We start from the raw sequence: 21521 nt of genomic DNA on the forward strand, positions 1-21521 counted from the left end.
CTACCTCTGGAGCTAAGAAGATGCACTTCGCCTTTTTCCGTCGCAGCCCTACCCGATCCAGTCTGCGTAGCACCTCCCCCAGGTTATGGAGGTGTTCTTCAGTATCGTGACCCGTGATGAGGACGTTGCCTTGATAAACCACCGTCCTTGGAATCGACTTGAGGAGACTTTCCATATTTCGCTGAAAGATCGCGGCGGCCGAACGAATCCCGAACAGACATCTGTTATACTCAAACAACCCCTTGTGTGTCATGATGGTGGTCAGCTTCTTCGACTCACTCACCAGCTCCTGGGTCATGTAAGCTGAGGTCAGGTCCAATTTTGAAAAAAGTTTGCCACCGGATAGCGTCGCAAAGAGGTCCTCTGCTCTCAGTAGCGGGTACTGGTCTTGGATGACACCCGATTGATGGTGGCCTTGTAATCGCCACATATCCTGACCGACCCATCCGCCTTGAGCACCGGCACAATCAGGCTCGCCCAGTCACTGAATTCGACTGGCGAGATGATGCCTTCCCTCAGCAGGCGGTCCAATTCGGATTCTATCTTTTCCTGCATCACGTACGGCACCACTCTGGCCTTGTGGTGTACAGGCCTGGCGTCCAGGTTTATGTGAATTACTGCCTTGGCCCCCATGAAAGTGCCGATGCCGGGTTGAAATAATGAGTCAAATTTGTCCAGGACCTGATACTCGCTCCACAGAAGAAATTGCATTGACATCGCCCCATTTCCAGTTCATGACAGCAAGCCAACTCCTTCCCAGCTGTGCGGGACCGTCCCCCAGGACAATCCAGAGTGGCAACCTGTTCTCCGAATCTTTGTGGGTCACGACTACCGTGGCGCTGCCTAGCACCGGAATGATCTCCTTTGTATATGTCCGTAGCTGTGCGTCAATCGGCAATAATTTTGGCCTCCTGGCCTTGGACACCCACAACCTTTCGAACTGTTTGATGCTCATCAGGGACTGGCTGGCCCCCGTGTCTAGCTCCATTAATACTGGGATGCCATTGAGGAGCACTTTCATCATTATCGGTGGTGTCCTGGTATATGAACTGTATATGTGCTCCACATGAACTCGCTGAACTTCAGCTTCCAGCGATTTCCCCCAGTATTCATTTGCCTCGTAGGGCTTACATCGGGCCCGTACTCCTCGTACGTCAACCTGGCTGCAGGCTTCCTGCACATACACGCCAAATGACTGCTGACATTGCAGTTTCTGCAGGTATATTGCTGATACCTGCAAGCTCTGGCTGGGTGTTTGCCTCCACACCTCCAGCATGAGCTGGAGGCCCCGTTGTTGGAAACAAAAGGTTCATTACCAGTCGATCGTCTCTGACTATTTCTGTAACTGTCCTTAAGTGCACCATTAACAGGTGTTGATGGCCCCATTACTGGCCGCATTGTCCATTGTGATGGCATGAATCGCCGTTCAGCTAGCCATTGTCTCTGTTGAATTCCCCCTTTGGGTTCGACGACATGCTGGGGCATATCCGATTGCCCTTGTCTGCCTAGAGAACTGTGTGCCGCGTTAACAATGTTGACTCCCTGGTTGTTTGCCTCATTTGAACCAAGATTTTTGTCATACATCATTCTGATCTCTTCCTCCCCTGAGATAACTCTGGGGTCTGGGCTATCAGAGCCGCCACTTCCAAGGTGAAGTCTTTGGTCTCAATCAGTTTCCTGAAAACCCCAGCGTGCCCGATGCCCTCAATAAAAAAGTCTCGCAGCATCTCCGCTCTGCATGCATCTGGAAACTTACATAGGCTCGCCAGTCACCGGAGATCTGCCACGAAGTCTGGAACGCTTTGCCCTTCTCGCCGCTGGTGCGTGTAAAACCGATGTCTCGCCATGTGCATGCTGCTCGCCGGTTTAAGGTGTTCCCCGATCAACTTACTGAGCTCTTCGAACGTCTTGTCTGCCAGCTTCTCTGGCGCTAGAAGGTCCTTCATCAGGGAGTACGTTCTGGATCCACAAACTGGCAGGAGATGAGCCCTGCGTTTGTCGGCCGAATCCTGTCCCAACCATTCCTGAGTGACAAAACTTTGCTGTAGTCTCTCAATAAAGTCATCCCAATCATCACCCACACAGTATCTCTCTTCTGTGCTGCTCGTGGCCATGCTCGCATGGTTTAAATCCCAATTTCTCGTCGCCAATGATATGTCTTTACTATACAGTATAAATGCACACGAGGCCCATACTTGAGAGAAGGTCACTCTGTGACCAGTTACCTTTATTACCAAGAACTCAAGTGATGAAGGTGGGTGGAGCTTCCCCTTTTATACCTGAAAGTCCAGGTTAGGAGTGTCTCCCACAAGTTCACCCCCTTGTGGTCAATGTTCTCAAGGTGTACAACTTAGGTCAGCTTATACATGGGTTATAATAATAGTTGTATACATGACAATATCCTTCTATTGTTTTTCTCCCTCATGTATGCAGCTAGCTTCCCCTGAAATGCACCGATGTTGTTCTTCTCAATTATTCCTTGTGGTAGCAAGTTCCACATGCTAACTGCCCTCTGAGTAAAGAAGTTTCTCCTGAATTCCTTATTGCATTTATTGATGGCCTCGAGTTTTGGACTCCTCCATAAGTGGAAATATCTTCTCTACAATCACCCTATCAAACCCTATCAAAATTTTAAAGACTTCTATTAGGTTATCCCTTGGCCTTCTCTTTTATATAGAAAAGATCCCAGCCTGGTCAGACTTTCCTGACAGTTTATAAACTCACAGTTCTAGTATCATCCTCGTAAATCTTTTTTGCACCTTCCCCAATGCCTCTTTATCGTTTTCATAATATCCAGAACTATGCACAGTACTCTAAAGTGTGACCTAAAAGTTTAACTTAACTTTTCAATTCTATATCTCTAGAAATGAACCCCAGTGCTTTGTTTGCATTTTTATGGCCTTGTTAATCTGCGTTGTGAACTTTGTTAACCTTAAAGCCGGTAATAGCAAGGAGGGCTGCCTAGCAAGAAGTTGCTATAACGTTAGAAATAGGAGCAGGAGTAGGCCACCTGGCCCTTCGAGCCTGCTCCGCCAATTAATATCATGGCTGATCTGATCATGGACTCAGCTTCACTTCCCTTATCGCTCAAAAATCTATCTATCTCCGCTTTCAATATGTTCAATGACCCAGCCTCCACAGCTCTCTGGGGCAGAGAATTCCACACCACTAACCACCGATTTCCAACCCGAAAATGACCCATTCATCCCGACTCTCTGCTTTCTGTTTGCCAGCCAATTCTCTATCCATGCTAATACATTTCCTCTGACACCGCGTACCTCGATCTTCTGCAGTAACGTTTTGTGTGGCACCTTATCGAATGCCTTTTGGAAATCTAAATACACCACATCCATCGGTACACCTCTATCACCATGCTCGTTATATCCTCAAAGAATTCCAGTAAATTAGTTAAACATGATTTCCCCTTCATGAATCCATGCTGCGTCTGCTTGATTGCACTATTCCTATCTAGATGTCCTGCTATTTCTTCCTTAAAGATAGTTTCAAGCATTTTCTCTACTACAGATGTTAAACTAACCGGCCTACAGTTACCTGCCTTTTGTCTGCCCCCTTTTTTAAACAGAGGCGTTATATTAGCTGCTTTCCAATCTGCTGGTACCTCCCCAGAGTCCAGAGAATTTTGGTAGATTATAACGAATGCATCTGCTATAACTTCCGCCATCTCTTTTAATACCCTAGGATGCATTTCATCAGGACCAGGGGACTTGTCTACCTTGAGTCCCATTAGCCTGTCCAGCACTACCCCCTTAGTGATAGTGATTGTCTCAAGGTCCTCCCTTCCCACATTCCCGTGACCAGCAATTTTTGGCATGGTTTTTGTGTCTTCCACTGTGAAGACCGAAGCAAAATAATTGTTTAAGGTCTCAGCCATTTACACATTTCCCATTATTAAATCCCCCTTCTCATCTTCTAAGGGACCAACATTTACTTTAGTCACTCTTTTCCGTTTTATATATCAGTAAAAGCTTTTACTATCTGTTTTTCTTGTAACGGACCCACCCCTCCTTTGATATTCATTTTCTGGATGTATTTAGAATAACCTGTACGAGTGACTTTGAAATCATCTGCATTATTTTCACGGTCTCCATTTATTGCTTTCTGTAATCCTCCTAGTCTTTTTCTGTCCTTTCATCCCTCTCCTTTAATACTAGCCCAATCCATCTTCACCAACCATGGTTCCAGCACCTTTACACCCACTTCTTGAATACTACTTCGACCCACTCTCGCAGTCCAGTTGTTCTTCCACCATTCTCTTTTAGTTTAATTTTGGACCTACCCACTTTCGCAGCCCATAGTTCCATCACCCTTAAACCCCCCCTTGTTTGATACTGGCTCTGCCCACTCTCACAGAATATGGTTCCATCACCACAGCACCCATCTCCTTTGGGTTGGTTTCTTTCAGCTTGTTACATTTTACAATATAGAAACATAGAAATTTTTCTATGAGGACTATATATTTTTTTATATAGGAGGCCATTCCGACCCATCGTGTCCGCGCCGGCCGACAAAGAGCCACACGGCCCTTGGTCAACAGCCCTGAAGGTTACATATAAACCTATGAACAATGACGGAAAGCCAAAGAGCACCCAGCCCAACCAATCCGCCACAACACAACTGCGACAACCCCTATCCCAAAACATTCTGCACTCCACCCGAACCGGAGCCATGTGATCTCCTGGGAGAGACAAAAACCAGATAAAATCCCAGGCCAATTTAGGGAGAAAAAATTTGGGAAAATTCCTCTCCGACCCATCCAGGCGATCGAAACTAGTCCAGGAGATCACCCTGGTCGTATTCTATTCCCTGCAGTACTTACCATTATATCTGCTCCATCCAACAAAAGGTCATCCAGTCTAATCCCAGTTACCAGCTCGAGGTCCGTAACCCTGCACGTTTGCACTTTAAGTGCCCATCCAAACATGTCTTAAAAGTGGTGAGGGTTTCTGCATACACCACTCTTCCAGGCAGCGAGTTCCAAATCCTCACAACCCTTTGCGTAAAGAAGCCCCCCCTCAAATCTCCTCTAAACCTTCCACCAACCACCTTAAAACTATGCCCCCTTGTTATAGACCCCTCTACCAATGGAAATAGACCATTACTATCCACTATGTCCAGGCCCCTCAATATTTTGTACACCTCAATGAGGTCTCCTCTCAACCTCCTCTGTTCCAATGAGAACAAACCCAGCCTATCCAATCTGTCCCCATAACTAAGATTCTCCATTCCAGGCAGCATCCTAGTAAATCTCCTCTGCACCCTCTCTAGTGCAATCATGTCCTTACTATAATATGGTGACCAGAACTGCAAGCAATACTCCAGCTGAGACCTAACCAAAGTATTTTACAATTTAAGCATAACCTCCCTACTCTTATATTCTATGCCTCGGCCAATAAAGGCAAGCATTTCGTATGCCTTCTTAACCACCTTATCCACCTGGCCTGCTACTTTCAGGGGATCTGTGGACCAATGGTGGAGCTTTGGAGGCGTGGCCTATTCAGTTGGAGCTGTGCTGCTGTGAGAGAAGGAACTCCCTGCTTCAGCTCCTGTCTGGAAGGCCTGGAGTGAGCCCTGAGACCAGCCCAGGAAGAGGAGGAAAGGGCTGGCTTGCTACAATACAACATCCGGAGGGAGAGGAGGAGAGCTGAAAATTTCAACAAATTTCAACAACTTTATTTACTTCTACAAAGAGTTGGAGAGAGTGGGAAAAGAGCAACAACCTGTGTCGAAGGAGGGAGATTCTACAACATTCTACAGGTGGGTGTTGGTGCATTCCCCGAAAGACATTGTTTTATTCGTGGGGGAGAAAAGAAGATTTTCTTCGAGGCCGGAACATCGCGGGGGGGTGTGTGTGTGTGGAAGTGTGTGTGGGGGTCTTGCTTACAGCTAGGCCCCACACACTACTGAAGCACCCCTCCCCCATTGCCTAGCCCGGGATAGCTGGAGCTACCTGGCTGAAGATTTACTAAATCACCCTATTAAACATCGTTGGGAGTGTGTGCCTGGGTGGCTCCAGCTGTCCCAGGTGAAGACATCTTCTTCTCCCGCCCGAAGACCATCCCATAAGACTGTGCCTTGCTTTGCTTTCCATCATCTGGGGAGTGCGCCCCAGAAAAACACCCACCCATCGCTGTGAGGGGAGACCTGCCCTCACAGCTTCCCTCTTTCCCACCCCCTCTCCCTATCTCTCTCTGTCTCTCCCCTCTCTCTCTGAGAGCTCCTTTCCTCCTTAATTGGAAAAATAATTAAGACAACTGAGCAGAGGGAGCAAGGCCCCTCCCCAATTGTCAACTAGGGGAGAGGTGTGCTTCATTGAGAGCTCCTCTGCTCATAAATTCAAAAGAGGCCAATTTAAGACCATTAAGGCATGTGACTTTGGGGTGGGTGTAGCCCTTCAAGGGACCCAGTGATGGCGACCCCATCCACGCCGGTGGCAGGGCCAGCTAAGACTTATGCGCAGGCGGCGTCCAAACCCACGGCGCCGCCTGCGCCACCTAATGCCCTGCCACCTTTCAGACTAATTACGAAGAAAAACGGGGTCAAGAGCTACACTCACCCCACAATGAGCATTGAAGAGTGCATGCCGGCGATGGCTGGGGTAGTCGGCCCCTCGGCCATTGTTGCGGCCTCCAAGATGTCTGAGAAGGCTGTGTTCTTCCTGGGATCGGAGCGGGCGGTGTCCCTGGCCCTCGAAAAGGGGCTCACGGTGGACGGGACGTTCCTGCCGGTGGACCCTCTCGAGGCCACCGCACAGAGGGTCGTCCTTTCAAACGTCCCGCCCTTTGTTCCCGCTGAGCTCCTCCTCCCTCACCTATACCAGCTGGGGGAGGTAAGGTCAGGGATCAACCCCATACCGCTCGGCCTCAGGGAGAGCAGCCTGCGCCACGTGTTCTCCTTCCGCCGCCAGCTCTTTGTCCGGCTGGCGCGGGAGGAGACGACAGAGGGCACTTTTAATGTGGTGCACGAGGGGACTGCCTACCGCGTCTTCTGGACGTCGGACGGCGTGCGGTGCTATGCCTGCAGGGAGGTGGCACACGTTCCCAAGAACTGCCCCGCCTCCAAGGCCGCCAAACCACCGAAGGCGGCCAAGGCTGGCGCCGCCGCCACCCCCTAGTAGCGTCCGCGTGCCGGGAGCCGTAGGTGCGCGGGCATCGTCGGGGGCCTTTGTTTTCACGGCCTCTGGCGGGGGGGGAGGGAGAGCGTCCGATCGGAAAGAAGGCGCGGAGGAAGGCGAAACATCTCGAGGCGGGTCACCTCAGTGCGCCAGAAAGTTTGACCACCGCGCTCAGCCTAACCCAGTCATCGGCGAGCGCGGGGTGCCCTGAGCCCGTGCCCGAGCCCTTGACCAATACCGCAGAGGGGCTCGGGCGCGGGCAAGATAAGAAAAAGAGGGGGGCGGAGCGGGAGGCCTCGGCAGACATGGAGGTCTCACTGCCTCCGCGCACCCCGAGGAACAAAAGGAGGCGCCAATCCAATGAGGCGGAGGGGAAACAACATCCCTCCGCAGAGGAGTCGGTGCCCGCCGCGTGTCCCGCGTCCCCCACCAGCGCCCCCAAACTGCGCCGTAGATGGGAGGAATCTGTCTCCAGGGAGGGAGGGGCAGTCGAGGCTGCCCAGCCTCTGCCTCCCGGGGATGGCGTGGAGGATCTGCCTGTCGTGGGGGGCGTGGGGCCAGCGGAGGAATACGATGCCGCCGGGTCGAGCGTCCTGGGGACTGAGGCGGGCAGGGCCGAAAAGGCCGAACCTGAGCCCGCCCAGCCAATATCCAACTTCCCCCGGGACTTGCTCGACTCGGCAGAAATACACAGTATCAACAATTTTAATGAATCTGTACACGCTGGGCCGGGGGGTGGCGGCGGGGAGGGGGAAGAACAACAACCCTCGCCCCATACTTTGGAGCTGGGGTACTTGGAGGACCTGGTACATTTCTTTGACCAGGTCTCTCCGTGTTTCCCGGTTCCTGGGGTGGAGGAGGAACCCCTTCCGCTGTCACTTCCTGACCCAGCACCGCTTTTAAAAGAGCCCAGTGGGGACTCCTCTGCCGACGATCCTGGGGGTGGGATCGGGGCAGAGCCAGGGCCGGAAGGAGCGGCCGGGCCGTTTGCCGTACCTCGTGCGGTCGACGGGCCGGCTGCTGGCAGCGACCTCCCGGAGGGGGACGGGGACTCGGTGGGGGACGAGGGAGAAGATCTCGAGTCCATCGCCAGTGAGGCGGTCGATCTCCTCGTGCCTGCCGCTGAGTCCCCCCTCATTCCCGTAGAGGAACTCCGGGACTTTATGGTCCAGTGCCGGGGTCGCCGCAACCGAGCCCATCTGGCCCGGGAAAGATGGTCCGAGCCGGGGCTGCTCGTCGCGTCCATCCGCGCCGCCGCTAAAACCATGGCCGCGGGCGGGCCCTTATCAAAGGCGCAAGGCCTTGAGCTGCGCCGGCTCAAAAAGTTCCTCGCTGGGCTGCTGAAGGAGTGGAGGTCAACAAACGACTCCACTCCCCCCCCACAATAGGTTAGGTAGAGGTTGCACTATGCTTTTGTCATGAAGATAACCATAGCCAGCCTCAACATCAACGGCGGCAGAGGGGCACACCGTAGATTTAACAATTTTTCGCTCCTGCGGGAGGGGAAATATGCGGTGTGCTTCCTGCAAGAAACCCACACCGTTCCGGGAGACGAAGCCATGTGGCTCCTGGAATGGCAAGGAGAGGTCCGCATGAGCCACCTCACGACCACTTCTTGTGGGGTGGCCATCTTGTTGGCCCCGCATTTTCAGCCGGAGATCTTGGGGGTCGAGGAGCCCATGCCAGGCCGCTTGCTGCACGTCACGGTTCGCCTGGGGGACGTGCCGCTCTATCTCGTGAACGTGTACGCCCCTCAGCCCGGCCCGCAGCAAACGCGCTTCTTTGAAGAGGTGTCCGGTCTTCTGGCTCCGTCGACGTCGGCGACTGCATTGTCCTCGGGGGGGATTTTAACTGCACCCTCGAGGCGAGGGACCGCTCTGGTGCCCCGCAGAGCATGACGGCGATGGAGAAGTTGAGGGACATGGTCGGGTCCTTCGACTTGGTGGACGTCTGGCGAAATCTCCATCCCGACTCCAGCGCCTTTACTTGGGTGAGGCCTGGAGTAGGATGGTCCAGAGTCGACCGCCTTTACATGTCTCGGGCGTACGTTTCCTGCGTCCCGGCGGCCTCCATGCGACCGGTGCCGTGTTCAGACCACCACCTGGTGTGGGCGGAGCTCGCTTCGCTCCGCGCGAGGACGGGGTCCGCGTACTGGCATTTTAACAACCAGCTGCTGGAGGACGTGCGGTTCCAGGACTCGTTCCGTCGTTTCTGGTCCGACTGGAGAAGGAAGCAGGGGGGCTTCCCCTCCTTGAGGCTATGGTGGGACGTGGGCAAGGATCACGTCCGCGTCTTCTGTCAAGAGTACGCGAGGGGGTCGACAAAGAGGCGGGCGGCCAGGGTCGGGCGCCTAGAAAAAGAGGTGCTCGAACTGGAGTCCCGTCTCGGTCAAGTCGTCGAGGACCCGGCCCTGCGGATGGTGTACGAAGCGAAGAAGGCCGCGCTGAAGGACCTGCAGCTCGTCGGGTCCCGAGGCGCGTTCATGAGGTCGCGGATCCGGTTCCTGCGGGATCTGGACCGTGGTTCCTCCTTCTTCCAATCGCTGGAAAAAAGACAGATTGTCCGTAAGCAGCTCTTGACGCTGCTGGCCGACGACGGCTCTCTCGTCTCGGATCCGGAGGGCGTCAACAACAGGGCCCGTGAATATTACGGGGCTCTGTTCTCTCCGGATCCGTCCAGCGAGGAAGCGCGTAGAGTTTTGTGGGAGGACCTGCCGAAGGTCAACCCGGAGGGCGGCGAAAATCTGGAAGCTCCGCTAAGCCTGGCGGAGCTGACCGGTGCCCTCGCCTGGCTCTCGAGGGGAAAAGCCCCGGGGCTGGACGGGCTGACCGTGCAGTTCCACAGGGCGTTCTGGGACATCCTGGGGGGCGACTGCGCGCGGGTCCTGGGGGAAAGTCTGGCGACCGGGGAGATGCCCCTCTCTTGGCGCAGGGCAGTCATCATCCTGCTGCCTAAGAAGGGCGATCTCCGCCGCCTTAAGAACTGGCGCCCGGTCTCCCTCCTCAGCACGGACTACAGAATCTTCGCCAGTGCGATGTCTGCTCGCCTTGGCGCCGTGCTGGACCACATGATCCACCCCGACCAGTCCTACACGGTCCCGGGCCGGACAATCCACGATAACATACATCTGGTCCGGGACCTCATCCATCATTCCCAGGAGGCTGGTCTGTCGGTCGCCTTCCTATCCCTCGACCAAGAGAAGGCGTTCGACAGGGTGGATCACGACTATCTGTTCGGGACTCTGTGCGCTTTCGGGTTCGGGACGCATTTCGTCGCCCGGATCCGACATTTGTACGCCGCCGCGGAGTGTCTGATTAAGGTTAACAGGTCCTTGACAGCGCCCCTTCGCTTTGGGAGAGGGGTACGTCAGGGATGCCCCATGTCCGGCCAGTTATATGCCATCTGCGTGGAGCCTTTCCTGCGCCTCCTGCGGACGAGGTTGACGGGACTGGCTCTGCAAGGGCCGGGCATGGAGGTCGTCCTCTCGGCTTACGCCGATGACGTGCTCCTCGCAGTAGAGGATCCCGCTGACCTGCGGAGGATGCGTGAGTGCCAGGAGATTTACTCGGCCTCATCCTCCGCCAGGATAACTGGGAGAAATGTTCCGGACTCCTGGTGGGTCAGTGGCGGGTGGACTCCCTGCCGGAGGAGCTCAGGCCTTTTGCTTGGAGCACGACCCATCTCCTCTATCTGGGAGTCTACCTTAGCCCCGACGAGGAAGCCTGGCCGGCGAACTGGCAAGAGCTGGAGGCCAAGGTCGCCGCTTGCCTAGGGCGCTGGACAGGACTGCTCCGAGTGCTGTCCTACAGGGGTCGAGCGCTAGTCATAAACCAGCTGGTGGCCGCCATGTTGTGGTACCGGCTGGTCACTTTGACCACTCCCTCTGCGTTTGTCGCCAAGTTACAGAAGAAGCTGGTGGACTTCTTCTGGAACAACAGGAAGCACTGGGTCTCTGCCGCGGTCTTGAGTCTCCCGCTTGGGGAGGGCGGTCAGTCGTTGGTGTGCGTCAGCACCCAGCTCGCGACTTTCCGTCTTCAGACCCTGCAGAGATACCTTTACGTCGAGCCCCCTCCGAGGTGGTGCGCTCTGGCGACGTATTTCTTCCGCCAGCAGCACGGCCTCAACTACGACACGCAGCTCCTGTTTGTGAGCTTGGGGGGGCGTCAGGACCGCCTTCCAGGAGCTGCCTGTCTTTTACAAGGAACTCACCAGGGTCTGGAATAAAGACTCCACCAAGCGCAGCTCTCCACCGGCTGGAGTGGCGGCTGTCCTGCAGGAGCCGCTGCTCGGGAATCCATACCTCCACGACCGAGGTTTTAGGTGGCGGTCGGACGAGAGGGCTGTGGCTGGTGAGGTGACCAGGGTCAGGGACCTGCTCGATGGCGGAGGAGCGGGCTGGATGGCGCCAGACACGCTGGTGCGGCGCCTAAATTCTGCCAACGTCCGCCGCGCGGCCGATGCCATCGAATTGCTAAAAACAGCTCTGGGCCCCGACTCCGTTAGGTGCATCGAGGAGGCTCAAGCACGTGGGGAGATCCCTTCCGAACTGACCCCCGTCCGGACGGAATTCCTCATCGGCGCCAAACCCCGGAACCTCCCTCGGGTGCCGGCGCCTCACAACTTGAGCCGCCTCGAGGAAATCCCCTCCGTGCCTTTCAGTTCCGCGCGGAGGGGTTTCCTGTACGGGCTGCTCCTGCACACCCTCAACTTTGCCATCCTCGCCTACCGTCCGGACACGCCATGGCGTACCATCTTGCCGTCCGGAGGAGGCGGGGGTCCCCGATGGAGGGCACTCTACGCGGGAGTCCTCCCAGTATTTATCGGGGACTTGGCCTGGAGGGTGGTGCACGGAGCAGTGTCGTGCAATAAATTTTTAAGCCGGTTCACGGGCTCCCAGGCCGCCTGCAATTTCTGCGGTCTGGAGGAGTCCGTGTTCCATGTATTTATCGGATGCACGAGGTTGCAGCCCCTGTTTTATTATTTAAAGGGGCTGCTCCTGAAATTCTGGCTGCACTTCAGTCCCACACTCCTGATCTTTGGGCACCCTGTGCGGAGGGGAGCGGGTAGGTCCGAGGGCCTCCTCGTAGAACTGCTCCTGGGCACGGCCAAGGGTGCCATCAGCCGGTCCAGGCAGCGGGCGGTCGAGGGGGTCGTTCAACCTGACTGCCTGCCTCTCTTCCGCGTGTACATCCGCGCCAGGGTGTCCTTGGAGATGGAGCACGCGGTGTCCACCGGTACGCTCGCGGCCTTCCGCGAGAGGTGGGCACCGGAGGGACTGGAGTGCATCATCACCCCCGGCAACCAAATTTTAATTTGATTTTATATTTTAAAGTTTATTTTGTTTTAATTGCTGGTGTTTTTTAGTGTCCCCCTCCCCTTTTATAGGGGGCACTTGGAGGAAAAACATGATTTTAATGCCCCAAAAAAACAAAAAAAAAACAACAAAAAAACCCCCAAAAAAACAAAAAAGGGGACTGGAAAATGTTTGGTGTGTCCCCAAGATCGGGGGGCCATGATTTAATGTTTTATGTTTCCTATCAAAAGATTTCTGTGGACAAGCACTCCAAGGTCCCTTTGTTTATCCACACTATTAAGTGGCCTATCGCTTAATGTGTATACCCTTTCCTTATTAGCCCTCCCAAAGTGCATCACCTCACACTTCTTTGAATTAAATTCCATTTTCCACTGCTCTGCCCACCTGACCAGTAGATTGATAACCTCCTGCAGCCCATGACTTTCCTCTTCATTATCAACCACACAGCCAATTTTAGTGTCGTCTGCAAACTTCTTAATCATACTCCCTATATTCAAATCTAAATCGTTGATATAAACCACAAAAAGCAAGGGTCCCAGCACTGAGCCCTGCGGAACCCCACTGGAAACATCCTTCCAGTCACAAAAACATCCATCAATCATTGCCCTTTGATTCCTACCTCCAAACCAATTTTGGTTCCAACTTGACACTTTGCCCTGTATCCCATGGGCTTTAACCTTCATGACCAGTCTACCATGTGGGACCTTATCAAAAGCTTTGCTAAAGTCCATATATACTACATCGTACGCACTACCCTCATCGACCCTCTTGGTTACCTCCTCAAAAAATTCAATCAGGTTAATCAGACACGATTTTCCCTTTACAAATCCGTGCTGACTCCCGAATTAATCCTTGCCTTTCCAAATTCAGATTTAACCCTGTCTTTCCATATTTTTTGCAATAATTTTCCCACCACTGAGGTTAGGCTGACAAGCCTGTAATTACTTGGCCTATCCCGTTCTCTCTTCTTAAACAAGGGTACTACATTAGCAGTCCTCCAATCCTCTGGCACTATGCCCAGATCCAAAGAGGACTGGAAAATGATAGTCAAGGCCAATTTCCTCTTTTACTTCGCTTAACAGCCTGGGATGCATTTCATCCGGGCCTAGGGACTTATCTACTTTCAAAGCTGTTAAACCCCTTAATACTTCCTCTCGCACTATATTTATTTCATCGAGAATATCACACTCCTCCTCGATAGCAGTATCTACATTGCATCCATTTTCATAAAGGAAAGGGGCAAAGTATTCGTTAATATAGTTGAAAATGAACTGCCACTCATGTAGGTACAGGACTTTATATCACTAAAGAAAAAGTACTCAGTAAAATAATGAGACTAAAAGGTGGACAAGTCCCCTGGACCCGATGGCTTGCATTCGAGGGAGTTAAAAGAAGTGGCTGCAGAAATAGTGGATGCATTGGTTGTAATCTACCAAACTGACTAGGAGTCTGGAGAGATCCCAGTGGATTGGAAAACCGCAAATGTAACGCCCCTATTTTAAAAAGGAGGGAGACAGAAATCAGGAAACTATAGACCAGTTAGCCTGACATCAGTTGTTGGTAAAATGCTGGAGTCCATTATTAAGGAAGCAGTAGCAGGATATTTGTGTTATGTATTGTCCATGTACATTAAATGTATAGTTACAATGGAGCGCCACAGGGGGCGTTGTGGTGGGAGACAGAAAAGTACCTGCAAGACAGGGTATAAAAGGCTGCCCACCACACCTGAGAGGCACTCTGAAGTTACACAATAAAGGACTAAGGTCACAGCAGTTACTACAACACCAGACTGTGTGGAGTCAGTGATTTGAGTGCTACATACATCACAATTTGGAAAAGCATAAAACAGACAAGCAGAGTCAGCATGGTTTTATAAAAGGGAAAACAAATTTGACAAATTTTCTGGATTTCCTTGAGGATGTAACGTGCAGGGTGGATAAGGGGGAACCAGTGGATATGGTGTATTTGGATTTCCAGAAAGCATTCGATAAGGTGCCATATAAAAGGTTACTGCACAAGATAAGAGCTCACGGGGTTGGGGGTAATATATTAGCATGGATAGAGGATTGGCTAACTAACAGAAAACAGAGAGTCAGGATAAATAGGTCATTTTCCAATTGGTAAACACTAACTAGTGGGGTGCCACAGGGATCAGTGCTGGGGCCTCAACTATTTACAATCTATATTAATGACTTGGATGAAGGGACCGAGTGTAATGTAGCCAAGTTTGCTCATGATATAAAGCTAGGTAGGAAAGTAAGTTGTGAGGAGGACACAAACAATCTGCAAAGGGATATAAACAGGCTAAGTGAGTGGGCAAACATTTGGCAGATGGAATATAATGTGGGAAAGTGTGAGGTTATTCACTTTGGCAGGAAAACTGAAAAAGCTAATTTAAATGGAGAGAGGTTACAAAATGCTGCAGTAGAGGGACCTGGTAGTCTTTGTGCATGAAACACAAAAAGTTAGCATGCAGGTACAGCAAGTAATTAGGAAGGCAAATGTAATGCTGGCCTTTATTGCAAGGGAGATGGAGTACAAAAGCAGAGAAGTCCTGCTACAACTGTACAGGGTATTGGTGAGGCCACACCTGGAGTACTGCATACAGTTTTGGTCTTCTTAGTTAAGGAAGGATATACTTCCATTGGAGGCAGTTCAGAGAAGGTTCACTAGGTTGATTCCGGAGATGAAGGGGTTGACTTATGAAGAAAGGTTGAGCAGGTTTGGCCTATACTCATTGGAGTTTAGAAGAATGAGAGGTGATCTTATTGAAACATACAAGATACTGAGGGGGCTTGACAAAGTTGATGCAGAGAGGATGTTTCTTCTCGTGGGGAATCTCGAACTAGGGTGCATAGTTTCAGAATAAGGGATCTGAATTGAGATGAGGAGGAATTTCTTCTTTCAGAGGAACGTAAATCTATGGATCTCTGCCCCAGAGACTTGTGGAGGCTGGGTTATTGAATATATTTAACGTGGATAGAGAGAGATTTTTGAAAGATAAGGGAGTGAAGGGTTATGGGGAGCCGGCAGGGAAGTGGAGCTGAGCCCAAGATCAGATCAGCCATGATCTTATTAAATGGTGGAGCAGGCTCGAGGGGCCAAATTGCCTGCTCCTGGTCCAATTTCTGATGTTCTTATATGGGCAAATGTGAGGACAACCATGTGGATCAGGGCTGTGTGGTCATCTGACATTCACATGTTAAAAACATCACTGGGCAGCATTGCCCAACTGATGGGTTACCCAGAATAGTTGATCAGCCGGCTCATCTCAAGCCAGGGGTGGAGGATGCTTCCTATTTGAAGAATGAAAAAGACCCGACATGGCAGGCAATCTTGCTTTTTTGTCAATTCAAATAAAATGTTTAACATTACCGATTGTTGAATCCGTTTCTATGATAAGAAAGAAAACAGCCCCTCTTTGCACACAATTGATATTGAATAATGACTTCAAACGAATTCTTCGAATCTGAGGAATGAATCAAAATCAACAAGTTGCATTTATACAGTGCATTTAGCATGGAAAAATATACCAACAGCACTTCATATAAACATAATCAGGCAACAATGAATCAGCCTGGCTGTCGGGCGGGAAATCTGGGGAAAATGTTTTAAAGGCTTCCTGTAGTTAAAAACTGCAGGACGTGTGGGAAATACCTACTCCCGGAATTCCCGCCCACGGCTCCGAAATCATCCCATCCCATCCCATAAATATCAAGTGTCAGAACAGTGAATATCACGCTGTTAATAGGGTACTTAGACTGCAATAGACACGCCCTAACATTTTTGTGGCGAGTTTAGTCCATATCTGTGCGGTAAGTACAGGAACTTCACGCCATTCAATACTTATGATTAATGAGTCAGATGGCGAGATGCCGCTTTGCCACAGCTTTTGAAGGAGCTGGACATCTCGGCCAGCCACTTACGGATTTCCATGTTTAACTGCGTATGTGTGGTCGCAGGAAATTGCTGCCCAATTTGCACACAAGTAACTGAGCGCTCACTGTTCGTCTGACTGTTACTTTTACAGCAATCTCTGCCCAAATAGTTACTCAGATTAGTATAACTGCACTGCAATTCGTGAATTTATTTTGTTCCTGGTATCCCTTTTGCGCAAACTCACCGAAAAGTAGCAATCACAATAGGATAGCATACATATTCGTTGTAGATCTAATCAGTATTTGTTTCTTTAATTGTTTACAATCCATTTTGATCTGGATTTAATTGACAGTTATTAGAAGGAGACCGTAACTACAAACTCTCATTTCCCCACTGATAGCAAAATGCCCTGTACTTACCTGTTCTGAAACAACAACGATTGCGGATTCACAGTGATCTGCACTTGTTGCGGATGCAGCTGCCTCTATGCATACTGAAGATTTAGCATTTATAGACCTGGGCTGTATCTATACGTAGTACTGTGAAAGTGAAACCTCAATATTTCCGGTAAGCAGACACATTTCACAGAAAACCTAAAACACAGTATTCCCAGTATGAATGCTACTGAGACACAAACACTTCACAAGCCAACTTGCTGCTTGTGACACACACACCTTCCTAATGTCTAGTGTGTAGTGTGTGTGTCTAACAAAAACCAGTTACATCTCTTATACCCCAAAAGCCTTTGAACTCTTGTTTCCTTGCATGGCCATCATCATAGGCAGTCCCTCAAAATCGAGGAAGACGTGCTTCCACTCTAAAAATGAGTCCTTGGGTGACTGAACATTCCAATGCGGAAATTACAGTCTCTGTCACAGGTGCGACAGACAGTCGTTGAAGGAAAGGATGGGTGTGACTGGTTTGCCGCACAATCCTTCCGCTGCCTGCGCTTGGTTTCTGCAAGCTCTCGGCGATGAGACTCAAGGTGCTCAGCGCCCTCCCAGATGTGGGAATGTGGCAATGTGGGAAGGGAGGACCTTGAGACAATCACTATCACGAAGGGGGTAGTGCTGGACAGGCTAATGGGACTCAAGGTAGAAAAGCCCCCTGGTCCTGATGAAATGCATCCCAGGGTATTAAAAGAGATGGTGGAAGTTATAGCAGATGCATTCTTTATAATCTACCAAAATTCTCTGGACTCTGGGGAGGTACCAGTGGATTGGAAAGCAGCTAATATAACGCCTCTGTTTAAAAAAGGGGGCACACAAAAGGCAGGTAACTATAGGCCGGTTAGTTTAACATCTGTAGTGGGGATAATGCTTGAAACTATCATTAAGGAAGAAATAGCAGGACATCTAGATAGGAATAGTGCAATCAAGCAGACGCAGCATGGATTCATGAAGGGGAAATCATGTTTAACTAATTTACTGGAATTCTTTGAGGATATAACGAGCATGGTGGATAGAGGTGTACCGATGGATGTGGTGTATTTAGATTTCCAAAAGGCATTCGATAAGGTGCCACACAAAAGGTTACTGCAGAAGATAGAGGTACGCGGAGTCAGAGGAAATGTATTAGCATGGATAGAGAATTGGCTGGCGAACAGAAAGCAGAGAGTCGGGATAAATGGGTCCTTTTTGGGTTGGAAATCGGTGGTTAGTGGTGTGCCACAGGGATCGGTGCTGGGACCACAACTGTTTACAATATACATAGATGACCTGGAAGAAGGGACAGAGCGTAGTGTAACAAAATTTGCAGATGACACTAAGATTAGTGGGAAAGCGGGTTGTGTAGAGGACACAGAGAGGCTGCAAAGAGATTTGGATAGGTTAAGCGAATGGGCGAAGGTTTGGCAGATGGAATACAATGTCGGAAAGTGTGAGGACATCCACCTTGGGAAAAAAAACAGTAAAAGGGAATATTATTTGAATGGGGAGAAATTACAACTTGCTGAGATGCAGAGGGACCTGGGGGTCCTTGTGCATGAATCCCAAAAAGTTAGTTTGCAGGTGCAGCAGGTAATCAGGAAGGCGAATGGAATGTTGGCCTTCATTGCGAGAGGGATGGAGTACAAAAGCAGGGAGGTCCTGCTGCAACTGTATAGGGTATTGGTGAGGCCGCACCTGGAGTGCTGCATGCAGTTTTGGTCACCTTACTTAAGGAAGGATATACTGGCTTTGGAGGGGGTACAGAGACGATTCACTAGGCTGATTCCGGAGATGAGGGGGTTACCTTATGATGATAGATTGAGTAGACTGGGTCTTTACTCATTGGAGTTCAGAAGGATGAGGGGTGATCTTATAGAAACATTTAAAATCATGAAAGGGATAGACAAGATAGAGGCAGAGAGGTTGTTTCCACTGGTAGAGGAGACTAGAACTAAGGGGCACAGCCTCAAAATACGGGGGAGCCAATTTAAAACCGAGTTGAGAAGGAATTTCTTCTCCCAGAAGGTTGTGAATCTGTGGAATTCTCTGCCCAAGGAAGCAATTGAGGCTAGCTCATTGAATGTATTCAAGTCACAGATAGATAGATTTTTAACCAATAAGGGAATTAAGGGTTACGGGGAGCGGGCGGGTAAGTGGAGCTGAGTCCACGGCCAGATCAGCCATGATCTTGTTGAATGGCGGAGCAGGCTCGAGGGGCTAGATGGCCTACTCCTGTTCCTAATTCTTATGTTCTTATGCACTTCCTCCACTTAGGGTGATCTCTGTGCATACTAGAGATTTAGCACGTATGTACTGTGAAACTGACGCATTTCATACAAAACCTAAACCACAGTATTCTTAGCCAAAAGACAGATCACAATCTCTTTTAAGATTACAACAACTTGTATTTATCTAGCGCCTTTAATGGAGTAAAACATCCCAAGACGCATTTTCAAACAAAATTTGACAGAGAGCCACATAGAGATATTAGGGCAGATGAAAGAAGTAGGTTTTAAGAAGCAGCTTGAAGGAGAATAGAGAGGTAATTCCAGAGCTTAGGGCCTTGGCAGCTGAAGACATGATCACCAATAGTGGAACAACTATAAATGGGGATGCACAAGAGGCCAGAATTGGAGGAGCGCAAAGATCTCGGAGGGTTGTCGGGCTGGAGGAGATTACAGAGATCGGGAGGGGTGAAGCCATGAAGGGATTTGAAAACCAGGATGAGAATTTTCATATTGAGTCATTGCTTAACTGGAAGCCAGTGCAGATCAGTAAGCACAGGGGTGATGGGTGAACAGGACTTGGTGCGAGTTAGGACACAGGGAGCAGAATTTTGGATGCCAATTGTTGTACAGCTTTGTTGTTCTTTTCGCTTTGTAGCTTTAAGCGTCGAATTACACACACACTCAGTTGTAGTAATGGCAGAATCAGGTCTTTTATTTAAACATTCATACTAACAAACCCAATATGAATGCTACTGAGACACAAACACTACACAAGCCAACTTTCTGCTTGTTTCGGTTTCCAGTGGCTGCTTGTGAGGCACACACATTCCGAATGTCCAGTGTCCAGTGTGTGTGTCTAACAAAAACCAGTTATATCTCTTATACTTAAAAACCTTTGTTTCCTTGCCTAGTACATACAAACAATTAACATGCAGATGATGTCATGAATTACTGTACACAAACCAAGTGATCAGAAACAGAGGAGTTTCTTTGATTCCATGCATAGATAGTATTGATGATACATACAAATAGTTAACATACAGATAAATGACCAGCTATTCATTATCCTGAAGTCAAGTCTCACTGCCATAAATCGACTCCCACCATGAAGTACTGTATCATCATCATCATCATCATCATAGGCAGTCCCTCGAAATCGATGAAGACTTGCTTCCACTCTAAAGTTGAGTTCTCAGGTGACTGAACAGTCCAATATGGGAATTACAGTCTGTATCACAGGTGGGACAGATAGTCGTTGAAGGAAACGGTGGGTGGGGAGTCTGGTTTGCCGCACGCTCCTTCTGCTGCCTGCGCTTGCTTTCTGCATGCTCTCGGCGACGAGACTCGAGGTGCTCAGTGCCCTCCTGGAGGCACTTCCTCCACTTAGGGCGATCTTTGGCCAGGGACTTCCAGATGTTGGTGGGGATGTTGCATTTTATCAAGAAGGCTTTGAGGGTTTCCTCTGCCCACCTTGGGCTCGTTTACCGTGTAGGAGTTCCGAGTAGAGCGCTTGCTTTGAAAGTTTTGTGTCAGGCATGCGAACAACGTGGCCCACCCAACGGAGCTGGTCGAGTGCGGCCAGTGCTTCGATGCTGGGGACGTTGGCCTGATCGAGAACGCTAACATTGGTGCGTCTGTCCTCCGAGGGGATTTGCAGGATCTTGCAGAGACATTGTTGGTGGTATTTCTGCAGCGATTTGAGGTGTCTACTGTGTATGGTCCACATCTCTGAGCCATACAGGAGGGTGAGTATCACTACAGCCCTGTAGACCATGAGCTTGGTGCCAGATTTGGGGGCCTGATCTTCGAACACTCTCTTCGTCAGGGGGCCAAAGGCTGCACTGACGCACTGAAGGCAGTGTTGAATTTTGTCGTTTATGTCTGCCTTGTTGATAATAGGCTCCCGACGTCTTGAAAGTGGTCCACGTTGTCCAGGGCCGCGCCGTGGATTTGACTGGGGGACAATGCTGTGTGGCGGGGTCACCTTGGTGGAGGACCTTTGTCTTATGGATGTTTAGTGTAAGGCCTTAGTGTAAGCTCCCCGCTGGAGTGGAACTAAACTGCAGAACCAATGGGAACCTGTTCAACCATCGCCGTCTCCAGGCCAGATCCAAGACCGTCCCAATCTCTGTTGTTGAACTACAGTACGCGGATGACGCTTGCATCTGCGCACATTCAGAGACTGAACTCCAAGTCATAGTCAACATCTTCACTGTATACACACAGGTGATCAGATAGTCACATTTGAATGGCTACATGGCTTCATTTCGTCGAGCAGCCTGTTTCAATCCAAACATCCTCTGTTTTAATCCAAACTTCAACCTTCAACTTTTAACCCTTTCGATTTCTCCAAACTGCGTCGAAGTTTCAGAAATGCGTGCTTTCACTCCCACAACAACAAGTTTACAGATGGTAAAACGAGAGTCGCCAGCTAGGAGTCTATTGGAATCATCATTAGGGTTTTAGGAGCAGGTGAGCTGAGGCAAGGGCAGAGACCGGCGAGGTTAGGGAGGTGAAAATGGGCAGTCTTAGTTCTGCTG

At 50.3% G+C, this 21521-nt stretch overlaps 1 protein-coding gene across 1 annotated transcript in view; it reads right to left on the bottom strand.

The window, feature by feature from the left end:
• LOC139229623 (apolipoprotein L3-like) overlaps positions 1-16809 on the bottom strand; it is a 90075-nt gene extending 73266 nt beyond the window's left edge. The window contains exons 1-2 of the mRNA XM_070861137.1: positions 16745-16809; positions 15822-15915 (exon numbers count right to left, since the gene is read on the bottom strand). The gene's annotated coding sequence lies outside the window, so the exon portion shown is untranslated. The remainder of the gene's footprint in view (positions 1-15821; positions 15916-16744) is intronic.
• Positions 16810-21521: the final 4712 nt, after the last annotated feature.

The sequence above is a fragment of the Pristiophorus japonicus genome, chromosome 2, assembly GCF_044704955.1.
Source record: "Pristiophorus japonicus isolate sPriJap1 chromosome 2, sPriJap1.hap1, whole genome shotgun sequence".
Lineage (NCBI taxonomy): Eukaryota > Metazoa > Chordata > Chondrichthyes > Pristiophoridae > Pristiophorus > Pristiophorus japonicus.